The sequence below is a fragment of the Macrotis lagotis genome, chromosome X, assembly GCF_037893015.1.
Source record: "Macrotis lagotis isolate mMagLag1 chromosome X, bilby.v1.9.chrom.fasta, whole genome shotgun sequence".
In the NCBI taxonomy this organism is placed as follows: domain Eukaryota; kingdom Metazoa; phylum Chordata; class Mammalia; order Peramelemorphia; family Peramelidae; genus Macrotis; species Macrotis lagotis.
Window position 1 is genome coordinate 29745764 of NC_133666.1, and position 20764 is coordinate 29766527.

General features: G+C 39.0%; 1 protein-coding gene across 2 annotated transcripts in view; it reads left to right on the forward strand.

Annotated features, from left to right (window-relative positions):
- Positions 1-14789, forward strand: part of CCDC160 (coiled-coil domain containing 160) — a 116586-nt gene extending 101797 nt beyond the window's left edge. The window contains exon 6 of one of the 2 annotated variants that reach the window (XR_012471606.1): positions 12883-14789. The gene's annotated coding sequence lies outside the window, so the exon portion shown is untranslated. Of the gene's footprint in view, positions 11558-12882 lie in introns of those variants that run through there. The other variant, XR_012471605.1, reaches the window with a different exon arrangement.
- Positions 14790-20764: the final 5975 nt, after the last annotated feature.

Here is a 20764-nt window from a genome sequence, read left to right on the forward strand (position 1 = left end):
TTACATTCCAATATCATAATCACTGCCACATATATCCTTCCTGATCATTCCCTGCTCATAGAAACGTCCCTTAGAAGAGAGAATGTAGAGTGCTTTGCAACTATTACAGCACTATGTAAATGCTAGCTCTCATTAGGAAAAGAAATGCAGAAATGGCACTATAACAAAACCAAATTTCGCACTAATCATATTTGACTCTACATGCTATATCCCGTCCTCATAGGTATTGTCACAACTATTCCTCAGAACCTAGATCCATAGTCCTTGTCATTGCAACCTTTTCACCTTCCTTTTATTTATTGTTTTCCATTGACATTTCTGGAATTACCATTATGCATCCTTGTCCTTTTCTTCTAAGCATTCCTTTGCATCAGTTTGTTTCAGTCCTTTCAAGTTACCCCTCATCAGTCTAAGCATTCTTTCTCATACTGTAAAAGTCATACATTTCATCCACATGCCATAATATGTTGAGACATTCAACAAAGTATTGTTCCCAGGTATTGCTTGACACCTGGCCATTGGATTAAAAGTAGAATCCCTCCAGAGTCCATGGCCTCATCCCTTTTGAAGATCAGTGATTCCCCATTGGAACTGGCCCTGAGGCAGAGCTGCCCTGGCTGATGTTTGGAGGGTGAGTAAATCAAAAAGTCTCACTCCTCCCAATACAGCCATGACCCAGACTCTGACCCAGCCAAGTCCTTGGGGCCTATTTCTGATCATCAGGCTAGAACCTAGGATTCTTCTGCTATCCTGATACCTCAGCTCCTGCTTCTTGATACCAGGCCATTGGACCAAAAGTAGAGACCCTCCAGAGGCCATGACCTCTTCCCATGTGTAAAACATTCTTATTCATTTGGAGCTGGCCCTGAGGCAGAGCTGCCATGGCTGGTGTTTGGAGGGTGAGTAAATCAAGGAAGCCTCACCCCTCCCGATACAGCCAGGAGCCAGACTCTGACCCAACCAGTCTCCAGGACCTACTTCTGAACATGAAGATAAAACCTGGGATTCTCCCTTTACCTCTCTTCCTCACCCCCACCTTCCCCATTTCCTGACATCAGGTCACTGGACCAAAAATAAGGACCCTCCAGAGTCTGTGGTTCCCTCCCATGTGTAGTAGATTCATAATCATTTGGAGCTGGTCCTGGGGCAGAGCTGCCCTGGCTGATGTTTAGAGGGTGAGTATAATAAGCAAGCCTCACCCCTCTATAACTCAGCAGGCAACAGACTCAAACCCATCCAGTCTCTCAACTCTCCCTCTGACCCACAGGCTAGGGCCTGCCCACTGTCATCCACCCTGCCAACAGATCTGCTACTTGAATCCAGGACACCAGACCAGGACCAGAGAGACCCTTTCTCCCATCTCAGAATAAAAGAGCTTATTTCTCACTGGAACTGGCTCTGGGAAAGAGCTGCCATGGCTGATGTTTGGAGGGTGAGTCAATCAAGTAAACCTCACCCTTCCAGAACCAGCCAGGACCCAGACTCTGACCTATCCAGGCTCTCATCATCACCTGACTTGGTCCTAGAACTTACCTTATTTTACATTGTCCATCCCTGCTTCTTTCATTGCTTTATCTTTTACAATTTTCATCATAGATTTTGGTTTTATATCACCTTCATTTCCAAATATGCCCATCTCCATCATTTCCAAAGTAAACCATCCATTGACACAATGAATTAGAAAAGAAATGGAATTGAAAAATAGTTTAGCTAATTAACCATGTAATCCATTAAGTTTATCTGCATATGCAATATTATATACTCACAGTACCTCAATATTTACACAGAAAAATTGGAGGTTACTTTTCTCAACTTATCTTGAGGAACATGATCATTTATTATTACAATGACAATGCACTCACTTTCACTTTGAGAGGATTTCCATTGGCATTGTGGTAGTCACTGGAGAGAGACATTGCTTTCCTGGCTCTTCTCCCTTCCCTCTACAAAAGTTCCTAAGAAGCTTCTCATTCCTCCTTCCTAAATCATTTGAATTCCTCTTGGAATATATTACCACCATCACATAATTGAACCCTCCAATCAACACCCCACCTTTAGCAGTTTCTTGGCATCCTGCCACTGGACCCAAAGGAGAGCTCTCTTCCAGAGTCCTTGGCTCCTTTAGGTGTAGGTAATTGGTTGATCATTGAAACTAACCTGGGTTAGAGGTGCCTACATTGTGGTTTAGAGAGTGAGTAAATTAATGACAGATTTTAGCCCTCCAAATCCAGCCAGGTCCCAGACTCTGACCCCTTCAGTCCCTGGACCCTACTTCTGATAATTAGCTTATGACCAAGGTCTTTCCATTTACCCGGAGGCCTCCTCAGCTTCTTGACATTAGGGCACTGGACTTAAGAGAAAGACGAGAGAGAGTCTCTCCAGAGTCCATGCCCCATTTCCCTTGTGGAGATAACTATGTCCTAAATTAACTTGGCCCTGGGTCAAAGCTGCCTTGCCTGAGACTGCAGAGTAATTCATTTAATAACATATCATCCCTCTACATTTAAACAGAGTCCAGACTCTGACCCATGCTGTAATTCTGACCATCAAGCTAGAACCTGGGACTTTCCATTTACTTCTTGTCATAAGTCCTTTAGAACATAAGTAGACATTTTCTGAAGTCCATAGTAACCTTCCTTCCCCTTCTCTCACCCCTCTGAATTCTATGTTAACTCATCTTTGGAGATGGTCTAGGGAAAGAGCTGACTTGGCTGATGTTTGGAGGGTAGAAGCATCTCATTTCTAGACCTATCCCAGCTCAGACATACTCAACCAATCTTTACCTATGTCTAACAGGTCTAGGGACTTGCCATTTTCTCAGAAGGTCATCCTTGATCCTTCACTATACAAGCTTTTTAAAATCAAATATGGAGATTTTTGTTTCTATGTCACCATCAATGAAACATATATATATTTCTAATCCTCCCCTGCCCAGAGAACCATTTCCTAAAACAAAAAAATAAGAAAATAAATTCAGAAAAGGCACTCCTTCTAAACAATGCCACATTATTTGAATTTGAATTTGAATTAGTATGCAATATTCCACTCACAATCTGCAAAGCAAAGAAACAAACATATTTTCTCAACTATTCTCTAGGACCTAGATAATTAGTTATTATCATTATAATCCCTTCACTCTCTCTTTTTGCTAATTTTCATTTACCTTTTTGGATGAATTGAGTACCATTTTTCTTTGTTGCTGGCCATTTCTCTCCATAACTTGCTATCAACTTTCCCCTACTTCCCCCCCATATTTCCTGGGCAAATGACTTTATATGACAGTAACCATGGGCTTCATTTATGTACCACAGTATGTCTAACCACTCCCCAATTTATGTCCCTATTCACTGTTCCTTAATATCTGGTCATTGGACCAAAACTGGACAACCTCCAAAGTCTATGAGACCATTGATGCCCCATTGGAACTGGCCCTGAGGCAGAGCTGCTATGGCTGGTGTTTGGAGGGTGAGTAAATCAAGGAAACCTCACTCCTCCCAATACAGCCAGGATCCAGACTCTGACCCAGCCAGTCTCCAGAACATACTTCTGAACCTGAAGATAAAACCTGGGATTCTTCCTTTACCTCTCTTCCTCACCCTCCCTTCCCCCATTTCCTGATATCAGGCCATTGGACCAAAAGTGGGAGCCCTCCAGAGTCTGTGGTTCCCTCCCATGTGTAGTAGATTCATAATCATTTGGAGCTGGTCCTGGGGCAGAGCTGCCCTGGCTGATGTTTAGAGGGTGAGTATAATAAGCAAGCCTCACCCCTCTATAACTCAACAGGCAGCAGACTCAAACCCATCCAGTCTCTCAACCCTCCCTCTGACCCACAGGCTAGGGCCTGCCCACTGTCATTCACCCTGTCAACAGATCTGCTACTTGAATCCCGGACAACGGACCAGGACCAGAGACCCTCCACTCATCTAGTCCTCTCTCCCAACCCAGAATGAGATAGGCTGCTCCTCGCTGGAACTGGCTCTGGGGAAGAGCTGCCATGACTGATATTTGGAGGGTGAGTCAATCAAACAAACCTCACCCTTCCAGAACCAGTCAGGACCCAGACTCTGACCCATCCAGGCTCTCATCATTCTCACCTGGCTAGAATTTGCCCTTTTCTACAATGCCCACCCATGCTTCTTTCCATGGCTTTATCTTTACAATTTCCTCATAACTTTTGTTTTTATATTATTCTCATTTCCAAATGTCCCCTCATCATCTCCAAGGCATGCCATTCCTTTACTAAGGAAGTAGAAAAGAAATGGAAGTTCAGTAAAACCAACCCACACATCCACCAAATCAGCCTGTGTGTTCAATATTTCACACTCAGACCATCCACATCTACATTCAGGTTTTAGCCCCTTAGTTCAATATATTAGGATCAGAGACTTGTCATTTTCTGAAGGTCCCATCTGTGAATATTACAAACTTTTTCCACAAATGTGGATATATATTCTATACCCATAGTCCCTCACTTTTGCAGAGCATTCAGTGAAGGTATATTTTTCAACATTTTTAGGACCAAGATTCTTAGTCATTATCAATAAACTGCCTTCACTTTCCCTTTTTTGGTACTTTCCATTCACCTTTTTGGAGTCAATATTTTTTCCTGTTTTTTTTTTTTTACTTTCCTTGCCATCTGTTCATATTAGTCTTCCCCTGCATCACTCTGTCCTTTGGTATTCTTTCTTACCTTACATGAATCAACCTTCATTCATCTATCACAGTATACTGAGCCACTGCTATCAATGGACCATTCACCTGCTTTTTTGACAGTAAACCACTAGACCAAAAGTAGACAGGCCCACTCAGGTTCCCCAGGCCCACAAGAAATGCCCCATTATACACAACCCTGAATGAAAGGGGCACCTCTCAAGAAGTAGCCAAACTCTGACTCAGCCAATCTCTAACATCTACGTTTGGACAACAGCATAGGTTCCAATACTGATCATTTTGTCTATTTTTGCTACATTTGTCCTACTGTTGACCTTGTTTCTTTATATCATAACATTAAAAAAATTGTAATATCTTTTGTTTAGAAATTACCTTCATTTCCAAATATGACTCTTCATATCTTTCCTGGAGGGCCATACTTTATATGATCGAATGAAACAAGGAATACATAAAAGGTACTTACTTGAGTATAACTAACCCACACATAAGCTGTTTTTGACCAATATTCCACACCCAAAGTCCAGGTACTCCATTCTCAAAAGACACAGGTACATTTTCTCAATTCTGCTCCAGGACAAAAATCACTGGTCATCGTAATTCCAATACATGCACTTTTTGTTTGTTGCTTTCTGTTGACATTCTTGAAATCGTTTTATAATTTTCCTCTCTCCATGACCATCCCTCTCTATGAGTTGATGACAGTCTTCCCATACTTCTCTCCATCCTTCCTGGAATTCTTTTCTTACATCACAGGGTTCATTTTGGTGTACCACAGTTATGTCAAGGCACCCTCCATTAGATGTCCCCCTCACATACTCCTTGACACCTGGCCACTGGATCAAAAACAGAGCTGCTACAGAGTTCACGTCCAACTCACTTTTGGAGACCATTGATTCCCTGTTAGAGCTGGCCCTGAGGCAGAGCTGCCCTGGCTGATGTTTGGAGGGTGAGTAAATCAAACAAGCCTCACCCCTCCCAATACAGCCAGGACCTAGACTCTGACCCATCCAGTCTCTGGGGCATATTTTTGAATATCAGACTAAAACCGTGTACTCTCCCTTCACTCTGATTCCTTACTTCATGTTTCTTGACACCAAGTCACTGGACCGAAAGTGGAGATCCTTCAGAGTCCATAGCCTCTCCCATGTGTAAAGAATTCATAACCATTTGGAGCTGGCTCTGGGGAAGAGCTGCCTTGGCTGATGTTTGGAGGGTGAGTAAAATAAGTAAGCCTCACCCCTCTATAACTCAGCAGGCCACAGACTCAAACCCATCCAGTCTCTCAACCCTCCCTCTGACACACAGGCAAGGACCAGGCCACTGTTATCCACCCTGCTACCAGACCTGAAACTTGAATCCAGGACAACGGACCAGGATCAGAGAACCTCCACATTCTCTGCTCCTCTCTCCCAACCCAGAATGAGATAGGCTACTCCTCGCTGGAACTGGCTCTGGGGAAGAGCTGCCCTTGCTGATGTTTGGAGGGTGAGTCAATCAAGCAAACCTCACCCTTCCAGAATCAGCCAGGACCCAGATTCTGACCCATCCAAGCTCATCGCTCTCACTCACCAACTTGCCTTTTTCTACCCTGCCACACTTGTTTCTTTCTATTGCTTTATTCTGTACAATTTTCATCATAGCTTTTGTTTTGACATCACCCTGCTTTCCAATATATCCTTTCCCATCCTCTCCATAGCAAGTCATCCTTCAGTTCACAGAATTAAAAAAGAAAAGGAAGAAAGGCAGTTCAATAAAAACAACCAGCACATCTACCAAGTTAGCATGCATGTGTAATATTTCAGACATCTACATAGAAGGGACAGAGTTGACTTCTCAACTGGTTTCCAAGAATAAGGTACTTTGGTTTTACACTGACAATGCACTCACTTTCACTTTGAGAGAATTTCCACTGACATTGTGGTAGTCACCGAGTCTACTAATTTTCTGCTTCTCTTTCCTTCCCTCTGCATCAACTCCTAAGAATCTTGCAATGCTTTCTCCTTGAATCATTCCTTTTCTTCTTCATTGGTTGCCACCACCCAGCAACTGATTATGGCAGCACAAATGTCCTGTTCATCCCTTTTTGAAAATAAATTTTGTTTCACAAAGATCTATCTTCTCTTTCCCACTGAGGAAGGAAAAAACCCCCAAATCTCAGTTACAAACATGAATCAAAGCAAACAAATTCCTGCACTGCCCACATACAAAAAATATTTCTTATTCTACACTCTGAGTTTATCTTCTCTCTATCAGGAAGTGGGTAATATATTTCATCATGAGTCCTCTGGATTTGTGATTGATCAGAGTTTCCAAGTCTTTCAAATTTGATCGTCTAAACAATATTGTTATTATTGTATAAATTGTACTCCTGGTTCAGCTCACTTTACTTTGTATCAGTTCATACATGTCTTTCCAGGTTTCTCTGAAACCCTTCATCATTTCTTAAAGAATAATAGTATTCCATTATACTCATAGCCCATAACTTGTTCAGTCATTGCCCATTGGTTATGTCCCCAGTTAGGTTCCAATTCTTTGTCATCATAAGAAAAGCTGCTATAAATATTTTTGTACATAAGGATTTCTTTGATCTCTTTGAGGTATAGACCTTGTAGTGGTATCATTGATGCCTTTTTTTCCCTTGATGCTTGACCACTGGATCCAAAATAGATCCCCTTCAGTGTTCTTGGTCCTCTTCTCCCAGATGGAAGTAACTGATTAACTAATAGGGTAGAGATGGCCAAACTGAAGTTCAGAGGGTGAGTAAATCTATGACAAACCTCATCCCTCCCAAATCAGTCATGCCCCAGACTCTGACCTAGGCAGTTCCTTGACCACTAATATAGGACCTAGTTCTCTCCATTTCCCCTGATACCTCCCCTGTTTCTTGACACCAGACCACTGAACTTAAGAGAAAGTCCCTCCAGAGTCCATGTTCCCTTCCTTTGTGGAGGTAACTAAATCTCAAAATGACATAGCTCTCATTTGAGCTGTGCTTCTGAAGGATTGCAGGGTGATTTATGCAATGATACCTCTGTCCCCTACAACTAGACAGACTCCAAACACTGATTCATGGTTATCTGACCCCTATTTCTGATCACCGTGCTATAATCTCCGACTGATTACTTTCATTAAGGACTACCTACTTCTTGTTACCAACCCTTTGTACCAGAAATAGAGGCCCATCAGAGTCCGTGGCAACCCCACTATCCCCCCCTTCCCTCACCTCTCTGAGTTATGGATTAATAACACTCTCTTAGAGCTGGCCCAGTGGAGAAGAGTTGACCTGGTTGATGTAGAGAAGGTGAGATAATCATGAAGTCTCTTGTCTCTTGATTTACATTCACGTCCAATGTATATTTAGTCATTCCCCAAATAAAGTATCAATGACCTCTTTGGATTATAAGCCTAGTATTGGAATCTATGGGTCAAATGGTGTAGGCATTTTAACATTTTATTTTCATAATTACAAATTGCATTTCAAAGTAGTTGTACTGATTCACAACTCCCCCCCCCCATATACTAGTGTATATAGATCCTTTCTGCAGCACTTCCAACATTGATTATTCCTATCTTTTGTTGTCTTTGCTAATTTTCAGCGTGTGAGTTGAAATCTCAAGCTTATTTTGAATTGCATTTCTATTATTAGTGATTTGGATCATTCTTTGATGTGGTTGTGAATAGTTTGTAATTCTTTTGAAAATGTTTTTGCATTCTTTGGTGTATTTATTAAGGAATGATGTTTGATTTTACATATATATATGTTGTGATATGTATATATACATATTAGTGTTTACGTATCTTGATTAGCAAACACTTATCTGAGAATCAAAGGTCTTTATCCATTTAACACAGGATTGAGGAAACTTTTTTCTGCCATATGGAGATTTATAACATCATTCACCTAATGTATTTGGTCATTTAATTAATTCTCCTCTAAAATCTCTTAGATTTATTCAAGTCCCACTTGCAGTTGTCAAGACACTGCCAGACCAAACAGCTGGCAGGCCGGATGTTCCCTGCCTCTGAATTTTAACCATTTTCTTTATTATGCTAATTTCAATAACTTTGCACAGAAAAATTTCTGTTTCATATGATCAGTTATGCATTTTATTTTTGTACTTGCTTCTATCTATCCCTTGTTTGGTTAAAAAAAAAAAACTCCTACTCACACATATGAAAGATATATCTGCTTTTCTTCTAATTTTTTTAAGGTGTGATCTTTAATATTAAGGCCACATATCTACTTAGAATTTATTCTGTAATTTATTAAAAGGTGTTTATTTAAACATAATTTCTGCCACATTGATTTCCAGTTTTCCCAGTACTTTTTAATCAAATAAGGGAGTTATTTCCTAAGTAATTCATGTTTTCTAAGATGTCAAGTATTAGGTAATTGAGTTCCATTGTTTCTAATCCTCCCTTGTTTATTCTGTCCCATTGATCTACCTCTCTTTTTTTTTAACCAATTATCAAATAGTTTCGATTACTGCTGTTTTATATTTTGAGATTGGGAAGTATTATTTCCCCCATCATTCCTATTTTTAAAATTATTTCTGTTGATATTCTAGATTCTTTTTTAATCTCCAAATGAGTTTATTGTTTTATCTAGTTCTGTAAAGTATCCCTGTGAGAGTTGGACTGGTATAGATGAACATTGTAAATTAACTTTGGCAATATTGTTATTTATTAGTGGTACACCTAGTCATGAGCTTTGAATATTGCTTCAACTAATTAAGCTAGGCTTTATTTCTTTCAGTAACACTTTGTAACTGAATCTATTAAATTAGTTTATGTGGTTTGGTATATTGATCCCAACTCTGTATTTTGTAATTATTTGGAGTGGTATTTCCCTTTTTATGTTATTTTTTGGATTTTGTTGTCGTGATATATAAATGCTGTTGATTTTGTAGCCTGAAATTTTGATAAAGCTTTAAATTGTCTCAATTAGTGTTTTGCTGATTTCTTAGGATTTTTTTAAGTAAATCATCATGTCATCATCAAATATGCATAGTCCTATCTCCTCTTTACTGATCTTTATACCTGTGATTGCTTTCTCTTGTATAAATTCTTCTGCTAGCATTGACAGAAATATATCAAATAATAGTGGAAAAAGCAGCCATCCCTGCTGCATTACTGTATGTATTAGAAAAAGTTCTAGTGTATCTCCATTGCATATGAAATTTCCTTTTGATTTTAGATACTTTTCATGTTATTAAAAAAAAGTCCTTCTATGCTTATATTTTCCAGGTTTTTAGCATAAATAAGTTTTCTACTTTATTGGTTTTTTCTATGTCTAATAAGATAGTCATGTGTTTTGATATGTTTTATTTAGAATATGATTAATTATATTTATTATTTTCATAATGTGGAATCATTCTTATATCTATTGTATATTGAACTTGGTCATAATGAGTGATTTCTTGGATGTATTCTGTTCATTAATAATCTATAGGTCTGTACTTTGCCCTTCCCTGGTTTACATGTTCCTTGAACTGATTATTATCTGTGGTTTATGCTCTTTATGATCTATAAAGAATACATTTGATGTTTCTGCATTTTTTACATTTATTTGCATTATCTGGTGGTGTCACTATGGCCAATTTTTGTAAAAGATCCATGTGCTTCTGAGAAATATACATATTCTTTAGCACCCCCATTTAACAGATGGCATGAGACTTTTCATTCTACTTTCTGCTGTAATTGGTTCCATTCTATATTTCCTCTTCTGTTATATTTGTCTGAAACTGAGAGGAACATTAAAGTCATCTGCAATTATTGTATTATTGTATTTGTTTTCTTGCAATTAAGTATTTTTCTTTATGAATTTAGATGCTAAGGTATTTGGACCATATAAATTTACTATTAACATTGATTTGTTCTTTATTTTTTTCAGCACAATTTAGTTTTCTTGTTTACTTCTTTTTATGTTGTGAATTTTTAGTTTTGCTTTGTTTAGTAACATAACTGCAAATCCTGGAAAGCAGGTACATTTTTTCATTTCTTCTTCAGGACCAAGATCTTTGGTCGCTATCATTAACTGCATTCACTTTCCCTTTTCAGTGCTTTCCATTCACATTTTTAGAGAAATCATGTAGAATGTTTTTCTAATATAATGTTCTTCCCTCTACATCAGCTCATTTCAGTTTCCCCATGATTCCAGCTATTTTTCCTGGGCATTCTTTCTTACATCATAGAACTCATAAGCTTCACTGATATACTACAGAACCACTCCCCAATGTGCCACTCCCCTGCTTCCCATCACCAGGTACCTGGATCAATCCTAGACAGCCTCCAAAGTACATGTTCCCCCACCCTCTATATGGAAATGATTAGTTCCTCATTGGAAATAACCCTGCAACAGGTCTGCTCCAACAAAAACTAAAAAAATTTCATTGAGGAAGCCTCGCCTATCTAGAACTAGCCAAATGCATATGTCTACTTTCTAACATCCGCATTTGGTAAACTGCATGCGGCCAAGCCCTTGTCATTTTCCCTATTGGTAACTTGGCTTTTTTTATATGATAATTTCAAAATATTTCAAATATTTCTTGTTTTTATATCACCTTCATTGCCAAATATATCACTCCCAATTCTCTATATAGAGAATGAGTTTATATTTTAAATTGAAATGAGATGCAAAAAAAGGCACTTCAGCAAAAACCACTTACACATGAATCATATCTGACTATTCAGACAAGATTCCACACACACAGAGTCCAATCCGTCTCCACCCCAAAAAAAAAGGTTCATTTTCTCAGCTCTTTTCCAAGATCAAAAATCTTGGTCATCATAATTAGAATACATACACCTTTACTTTTGGGACTTTTCCATGAACATTTTTGAAATCATTGTGTGTACTGTTTTTCTTTCTTGCTGACCATCTTTCTGTCATCAAGTTTCTGTTTTCTCATGCTTCTCTCTACCCTTCCTAGACATACTACCCTATTTTGAAGAAATCATGGTACCACAGTTAATTATCTCCCTTTTTGATGTTCCTACCCCCTACTTCTTAATTCCTGGCTGTAGATCCAAAATTAAACACCCTCTAGAGTGCATCCCTTTTGGATATCATTGATTCCCCATTGGAGTTGGCCCTGAGGCAGAGCTGCCATGGCTTGGTGTTTGGAGGGTGAGTAAATCAAGGAAGCCTCACCCCTCCTGATACAGCCAGGACCCAGACTCTGACCCAGCCAGTCTCCAGGACCTACTTCTGAACATGAAGATGAAACCTGGGATTCTCCCTTTACCTCTCTTCCTCACTCCCCTCCCCATTTCCTGACATCAGACCATTGGATCAAAAATAGGGACCCTCCAGAGTCTGTGGTTCCCTCCCATGTGTTGGAGATTCATAACCATTTGGAGCTGGCTCTGGGGCAGAGCTGCCCTGGCTGATGTTTAGAGGGTGAGTATAATAAGCAAGCCTCACCCCTCTATAACTCAGCAGGCAACAGACTCAAACCCATCCAGTCTCTCAACTCTCCCTCTGAAATACAGACTAGGGCCTGCCCAATGTCATCCACCCTGACAACAGACCTGCCAGTTGAATCCTGGACAACGGACCAGAACCAGAGACCCTCCATCTAGCCCTGTCTCCCAACCCAGAATGAGATAGGCCATTCCTCGTTGGAACTGGCTCTGGGGAAGAGCTGCCCTTGCTGATGTTTGGAGGGTGAGTCAATCAAACAAACCTCACCCTTCCAGAACCAGCCAGGACCCAGACTCTGACCCATCCAGCCTTTCATCATTCTCTCACTACCTGGATAGAATTTGCCCTTTTCTACAATGCCCACCCATGCTCCTTTTCATGGCTTTATCTTTACAGTTTCCTCATAGCTTTTGTTTTTATATCATCCTCATTTCCAAATATTCCATTCTCATCATTTCTAAAGTAAGTCGTACCTTAGTAGACAGAATTAGAAAAGAAATAAGAGGTTCAATAAAAACCCACCAACACACCTACCAAGTGAGCCTAGGTGACTTTTCCCAACTCTTCTCTACTGCTAACATCTTGGTCATTATAAAGACAATGCAATCACCTTCACTTTGGGGTCTTTCCATTGACATTGTGATTGTCACTGGTTCTTCCTTCCTTGGCCTCAGCTCCTAAGCCTTTTCCCAGGCCTCTTCCCTGAACCCTGCTTATTCTTCCTGAATTCCATTGTTGCCATCATACAGTCAATTCTGGTAGCACAATCTGCTTAAACTCAATAGATGTTCTGCCCTCCTGCTTCTTGGTACCTGGCCACCAGACCGAAAGTAGAGCACCTGAAGACTTTTTGGACCCCATCCTGCTCCTCCTGTCTGAAGTTAATTAAGTGTTTATTGTTGTTCTGGGCTCAACTGGTGGCTGGAATTTATACGGTGAGTAACCCTGGAAGCCTCATCTCTGTAGAATTACCTTGCCCAATCTAGTTTCTCACCCCTACAATATTCCCGTAACTGTGACCTGGGACTTACCATTATTTCTCTTGCCTCCCTTTCATTTTTTTAACTTTCCCTATTTCCAGATATAACCTTCTCACTCTCTCAAGAATTGGATAAAAGGAACTCAGCAAAACTAAGATTTCTTATTCCCCTATATCTGCCTGTGTTGATAGAGACACTCATTATAAAGAACAAATTGTAAGAGAAATTTTCATCCTTTTCTTTTTCACTTGCATTCTGACTTCTAGTAGCACCCTGAGTTTCAGAGGCATTGTAATATAATCCTTATAAATAACATAAATATAATCCCTTTAAATAACATAGGATTTATACTGAGATTGAACACAAGTTACCTGATGACCCCACCATTCCTTTGAGGACCTTTTGAATTATCATTCAGACAACAAGCATTTATTGAGCAGAAAAAATATCCTAATACCTTGCAACTCCTATAAGATATCCCCTACAAAACAGATCTTTAACAGATGAGACCACTGATGATGTTCAAGTATTAATGAAATATATTAAGTCTGTTCACCATTAGGTATCAGAATTTCTTCCCCCGATCACCTGGCACCTTTTCTGTATCACCACTTCCAACTGGAAGACTGGGTCCATCGGTGAGAAAAGCACCTTCAATCATACTGGAAGAGTTCCTCCCAGATCCGGTTGTCCATCAATAATGCCATTCGTCATCAGAACATCAGACACGAAGCTACACGTTATACTACAAAAGAAACTCATCATTCCTTGGGATCAAACACTTCTCTTCTTGTCCTGTGCTGCTGCACCCATTTGTTTCCAAGGAGAAAGAACCCCAGGTGGGATGCACCAGCCTGCCTCCGCATCACTCAGAAATTCCACACTCAGATTATCTTGGCAGCCCAAGACTCGGACTGGAATGTAATTCTCAGATCCCTGGACTGAACTATCTAACCCTGATTCCCCACTCCTGCCCTTGTACATCCTCATTGTTGACTACCCATGACCACTATGTCTTAGTTATTCTCCATCCTCTATCTGACATCCTGATGCTCATGAGATCAGCCAACCACTCCCCTTAATTCCCATTACAAGAATCCCGAGGACTATTTGTGAACTCAGTGTGCCTATATCAATTTTGAGATACAAAATATACCTGTAGAAAGTGGCTCCCAGAGCCCTGCTGTTCCATAGAAATTTCTCTGCTCTATGGACCACCCCATGCCATTCCATGTGATGGCTTAGAGCTTTGGACAAAATAAAGCATTTTATTGATATACCCTAACTTACAAGCAGTGAGTTTTCTTTCCATGCCTCTAATAGGAGATTAGATAATACAGGTTAGGTTTGATAATAATTCATTTTGAGGACCAAAAAGTCTTGGGTTTCAAATAAAACAAATGAACAAGTAGGAATGAAGAGTACTTGGTATTACTAGATTTCAATTATAAAACTATGATCATCAAAACTACTTGGTAATAATTTAAAAATAGGAAAGTAGATTCATGGAATAGATCAAATAAGCAAGAAAAAAGCTACAAATAGATGCAGTGTCTGATAAATATAGGAAAGCATGGTAATTGTGGAAGGAGTCGGGAAAGTTGGAAAGCATACCGATAGAAACAAAGTGTAGCATAAGAATATAATGGAATATTACTGTATCATAAGAAACAATGATCCTGTGAAAAACAGAAAAATACAATAGCACTTGAATGAGTTTTTTTAATTTCTTTTTTTAATTAAAGATTTTACTTATTTTGAGTTTTACAGTTTTTCCCCCATCTTACTTTCCTCCCCCACCCCCCTCCGCAGAAGGCAATTTGCCAGTCTTTACATTGTTTCCATGGTATACATTGATCCAAATTGAGTGTGATGAGAGAGAAATCACATCCTTAAGGAAGAAACATAAAGTACAAGAGATAGCAAGATCAGACAATAAGATATCAGGTTTTGTTCTAAATTAAAGGGAATAGTTCAAATCCAGTATCAGACACTTAATACTTACTTAGCTGTGGTGACCTAGGGCAAGTCACTTAACTCCATTGCTTTGCAGAAAAAAAAAGAGTAGTCAAAAGGATCAAAGAACTATTCCAGATTAGACAGCTCAAGGAATATGTCCAGACAGTCTTACACAGACTAGCAATTTGTCCCTGAGAAGTAAGTAATGAAATGTATTTGGAGAAGCAATGTAGGAACCAATGAATTGGACAGATTTTGTCAAGTCTTGGAGTAAAAAGACCTATTCTTATGGACCTATTCCAAAGTGGAAAAGTAAGGGACGACATCCAAAGTATCCATAGTAAAAAATGAGGAATATGTTTAGTAGGTAGGCACACAGAAAACTCGTAAACTAGAAAAAGGTGCTAGACAATATGTTTTTTGAGGAGTGGTGATCTACCTCAAGTTAGAGGGGTCAGCAAATGCGTTAGTAGGCAGAAATCCAAGAATGCTTCTGGAACTGGACAGGTGAGGAAAAGGATACAAGGATACAAGACTTGATAAACAGATTTGGAAATGAGAGGTGAGTGAGAATGAGAAGTCAAGAATAGCACTCAAGTTATAAGCCTAGAATAGCTAAAAGGAATGGATTCAAGAGAACAGTGATGAAGGTGAAATCAACCCGCTGGAGAAGACGGGATGGAAAAGGATGATGGTTACCAGTACAAGTGCTGACTTTGGCAAAGAAAAGGGCCACCTCTTCAAGGGAAACAGGGGTAAAGGTCAGAGAGGTGGCTGGTATCAGAGGGATGAGCAGAAGGAGAGAAGAGGGAATTCTCCGTTTTTTCAGTGAAGTTGGAAGTAAGGCTCTGAGCTGAGATGGTCAGGGGGGTGCTTAAGGAAAGACAAAAAGGAATCTGAATAACTACTGTGATAGGTAGAATAGAGAATTAATTAGGAAGAAATAGAAGGATTTCCTTTCTGCAGGGTGCAGTCGAAATTATGAAATATAAATTTGTCATTACAAATTACCTAGTTCTTGTGATTTCATGATTTTTTGCATCTCCATTCAACCACACATGAATATGAAGGAAAGAGGAAGATAACAGGCATATTCCAGGGTTGCAGACTGGTAAGATGAGGGATGGCACTGAAGCATGGATAGATAACTTGGAAGTCCTGATGAGAAAGAAAACCAGGGTTAGGAATAGAGCTGAACAGAGTCCTTAAGAAAACATCAATAAGTCTGTTGACATTCCCTGTGAGAGAGAGAGAGAGAGAGAGTTGGGATGGAAGAAAGACAGTAATCTAGACATTAACTGTATTGAGAAAGGACGGGCAATGATCTGGGGATGGGTAGGTAACATTCACCAGAATCCAGATTGGGGGATAAATATGGATAATTGAACTTCAGTGGAGGAGAAGTGGCTGAATTTAGTGCTGATGGGAGAGTCTGGAAGAGTTCATGGGGAGCATGTTTTATTCCAACTCCTCCCCCACAGCAAATGGGGGTGGGGGGGTATATGAAAGAAAATACCATATAATTAGTGCTAGAAAGGGTAACAGGAAAGCATTATTAATCGGGAGGAAACCAGATCTCAGAAAGTGCCAGAAGATGGCAGTAGTGAGTAAGGAAAAGATTTTTAAGGAGAAAAATCTTAAGAAATAAGAAGACAACATCCTGGGCCACTACCTCAACTCACGTGACCTAATTCTCCTCAACTAGAAGTTGAATATATTCTCATTTCTGAAGAAGAAACCAACAGCAGAAAAGATTTATTTAATGCATTTAAGACAGAAATGATTTCAGATACTTCTGACCAAACAGAAAAGGGATTCTTTAGTTAGAATGGTTTAAAGTACAACTTTTAGGAAGCTACTCGGGGAGTTCAAGAGAATGCTTTTGTTCTATTTAAGTAAATCCCAAACTTTAAACTTAAAAACAAACAAACAAACATCATAGCAGGAATCAGGGAAGCGAGGTTGAGGTGGCTAGAAATAAAGGAGGGGACAACTGAATTAAAGTAATTATCGTTCTGTAACAGTACCAGTCACTTAACCTATCTTTCTGAAACACTGTGTGGGAGTCGCTGTGACTAGGAGAAGGGATACAATGAAAATCAGAAACTACAGTCTTCCCTCAAGGAAATCATATCCCAATGAGAGAGACAACTGGCAAACAACTATGTACATACAGGATTTGTACTATGTAAATGGGAAGTAATCTAAAGGAATGGCATTAATAGGGAGAGAGAGGAGAGGGGGTAGATGGAAAAGGCCTCCTAAAGAAGGTAGGCTTTGAGTTAAGTCTTCAGGAAAGCCAGGAGGCTGAAGTGCGAATGGAGAATTTCTATATAGCAACAACAAAATCAATGAGGAACTAATAGAAAGGAAAATCCCATCAAAATAACTATAAAATATATCAACTATATGAGTCAATTTAGTAGGATACACACAAAATTCCACCGCACAGCACTTAAACAAATAAAGTTAATTGTTTTATTGGAAGTATTCTCATTGTTTGTGGCTGGACTGTGCCAATATAAGAAAAATTATAATACCACCTAAATTAATTTATAGTCAGTGCTATATCCAGCAAACTCCCCAGGGATGATTTTCTAGAGCTATAAAGGAATAATAAAATTTGTTAGGAAGAAAAATAGTCTGGAAATCCTAAAGGAAGTTTTAAAAGTAGACATGAAGAAGGAATAGCAATTCTGAATCTCATGTTACACATTTTTATAAATTAAATTATAAATTATATTATACATTTCTGATAGCTGTCCAATGTCCAAGATATTAATAGAAATGTATAGGAATAAGAGTCAAACTCCACTAAATAAGTAGTCAAATCATATAAATAAGAAATTCTCAAGGGAAGAAATCAAAACTATAAGAAATAATATAAAAATTATTCCTAATTACTTCTAATAAGAGAAAGGTCAGTGAAAACAACTCTGGGGTTCTATCTCACTTCCATAAAATTGCCAAAGCTGATCAAAAAAGAAAATTAGAATTGTTGGAGGTCCTTGAGGAGAAGACTCACATTAATTCATTGTTGGTAATCCAATCATTCTCAAGCACTGTGGGATTCTGCTATAAAAGAAACTTGAAAAGGTTCCCCTCTTTTGTAAATACCCCCAAGATAGCTGAAGCCAGAAAAGAAGGTTCCAAATATACCAAAATATTCTTTGCAACATTTTTAAATTAAAAGGAAACAAAAACTGAATATTGTGTAATTATAAAAAAGCTTAGTCCCAGAGAAGAGTTGAGAAATGCACTATTCCCTCTTCACTGAAGAGATGAGGAACTAGGGGAGTGAAATGTTGCATTTACTGTCAGATATAGTCTATGTGTCACGTGGTTTTGCTACTTAGCTTTTTTTCTTTTCTTTTAAAAGTTTTGTTACCAATGGAAGGTTCAATGGTAGAAAAGAGATATATATTCAGAAATGAACAGGATGAAAAGAAAAGCAAAAATAAAAGACAATTTTTAAATTAAAAAGAATCCATGGCTTTCAAGGGAGCTTCATGCTACCATCATCTCTTGAGATAAATAGGCCTTCATGCATAACATTTAGCCCTAATTAAATAGTGTTCCTTCTCAATCTCCCCCCACAACTGCCCATGATTGGTGTTTGATCCCCATTAGGCCATTTCTTGTTTCTGTGATTAAGCTCTGTACTCACATATATACCTTGTCTCATTCTTCCCAATTCTAATTCCTTCAATTTCTTTTTCTTCTCTGATTGCTGAAGCTAACATTTCTAATACAATATTGAATAGTAGTGGTGATAATGGGCACCCTTGTTTCACCCCTGATCTTACTGGGAATACCTCTAGCCTCTCCCCGTTGCATATAATGCTTGCTGATGGTTTCACATAGATACTGCTGGTTATTCTAAGGAACAGTCCATTTATTCCTCCACTCTCTAGTGTTTTTAGTAGGAATGGGTTCACATATATATTAAAACCTCTAGTAAATCCCCTGTCTCCCTGCAGTGCAGACTGTTGGTCCCAAATTTTACAGTGGAAAGAGATCCTAGAGCAGATTAACCTCAGTAGCAAGTTGGTCTGACTGAGCAAGTATTAAGTGCTTATTTAGGGTTGGCCCTAGGCTAATGGCTGGAGATACTTAAACAAAAACAAAAACAGTCCCTGCCCACAATGAGCTGACATTTTGATAGCAAGAGACAACACATATGGGGAAATAATAGCCATGGAATTATGTTTTGGTTTGGAAAGTTACAGAAATGATTAGTAGAGTCACAGAGAAATGGTTTAACACGATCATTCCAGACTCAATAACTTATTCCAGAAACTGGACAAGGGGAACAAACACCAAGTGCTCACATGGAAACACGAGGACTAGAGAAAAGTTCAGGGGATGAAGTGAAGTGTGATTGGGAGTGCAGCCTACATGGAGTGGTTGACTTGAGGAACTGAGAGTACTAAGCATGAAAAGGCGAAGTTCTCCAAGGCTGAGTTCTTAGAGTGAATAGAAAATTGTGGCTTCCTGGTGAAAATGAAAGAAAAAGAATCCATTGGTTACCCCCCCCCCCATGGAATTCCAAAAGGAAAAGTTCTAAGAATGTCAAGAGCTCCAACATCTAAAAAAATCTTACAAGATTCTTGAAGCAGGGCAACTATCAAACTATGGCTAGGATCACTTAAGACCTGACCTTTTCTAGAGAAGAGATATGGGAAAACAATATATTTAGATCCTCTTTAATCAAAAACCCCAAACCTTTTTACAGGGGGGAAATGGAGCTTTAATGGGATAGAGACTTTCAGATATTTCTTTAATTATTTTTTTTTCAGTTTTTTAGGTTTTTGCAAGGCAAATGGGGTTAAGTGGCTTGCCCAAGGCCACACAGCTAGGTCATTATTAACTGTCTGAGACCAGATTTGAACCCATGTACTCCTGACTCCAGGGCCGGGGCTTTATCCACTGTGCCACCCAGCCACCCCTCAGATTTTCTTTTTTAAGATTTTTGCAAGGCAATGGGGTTAAGTGGCTTGGCCAAGGCCACATGGCTAGGTCATTATTAAGTGTCTGAGGCAGGACCCTCAGATATTTCTAATAAAAAAACACAGCTGAAGAGAAACTAAAATACAAATTCAAGAATTCAGAGAATCCTGGAAAGATAAATTTAATTAATGAATCAGAAAGAGATGTCCTATGATGTAGTGCTCATACCCCAAGGTGAGAAGAAACAAGTGTTTTTTCACTGTCCTCAAAGGGTGCTGAGGGAGTTAAATAAGAAAAACAGTTATCTTAGTGGTAGATTAATTATCTCCCAAGGATTTGAAGAAGGAAAAGAAAGGAAAGGGTAAAAATAACACACTAGGAAGAAGAGAGTGAAACTTGGTATTTCTCATAACTGGGGCTAATAAAAAGAATGTAGAAACATAGAGAAAGAGAGAGTAAACTTCAGATGAATCTCATTTGTATTTTTCAATGGACAAAAAGGGTTAAATATACACTCACTGTTTGTTATAGAAATATACCAGATAAACAGGGAAATAAGTAGAGAGAGGGATGAGGGTGTTAAGTGGGAAAGTAATGAAAGGGAGGAATAATCCCAAGGAAAACAAAAGTCCTAATCTTTAATGGAATATTAAAAAGGGAAAGAAGGAAAGAAAGAGTTCAAATCTAAGAGTGTACCTTAGATTTCCCCCTCAAACAGTGGAGGATGGCTGAACAAGCTGTTGTACAGGAAAGCAATCAAATACTACTGTGTCTTAAT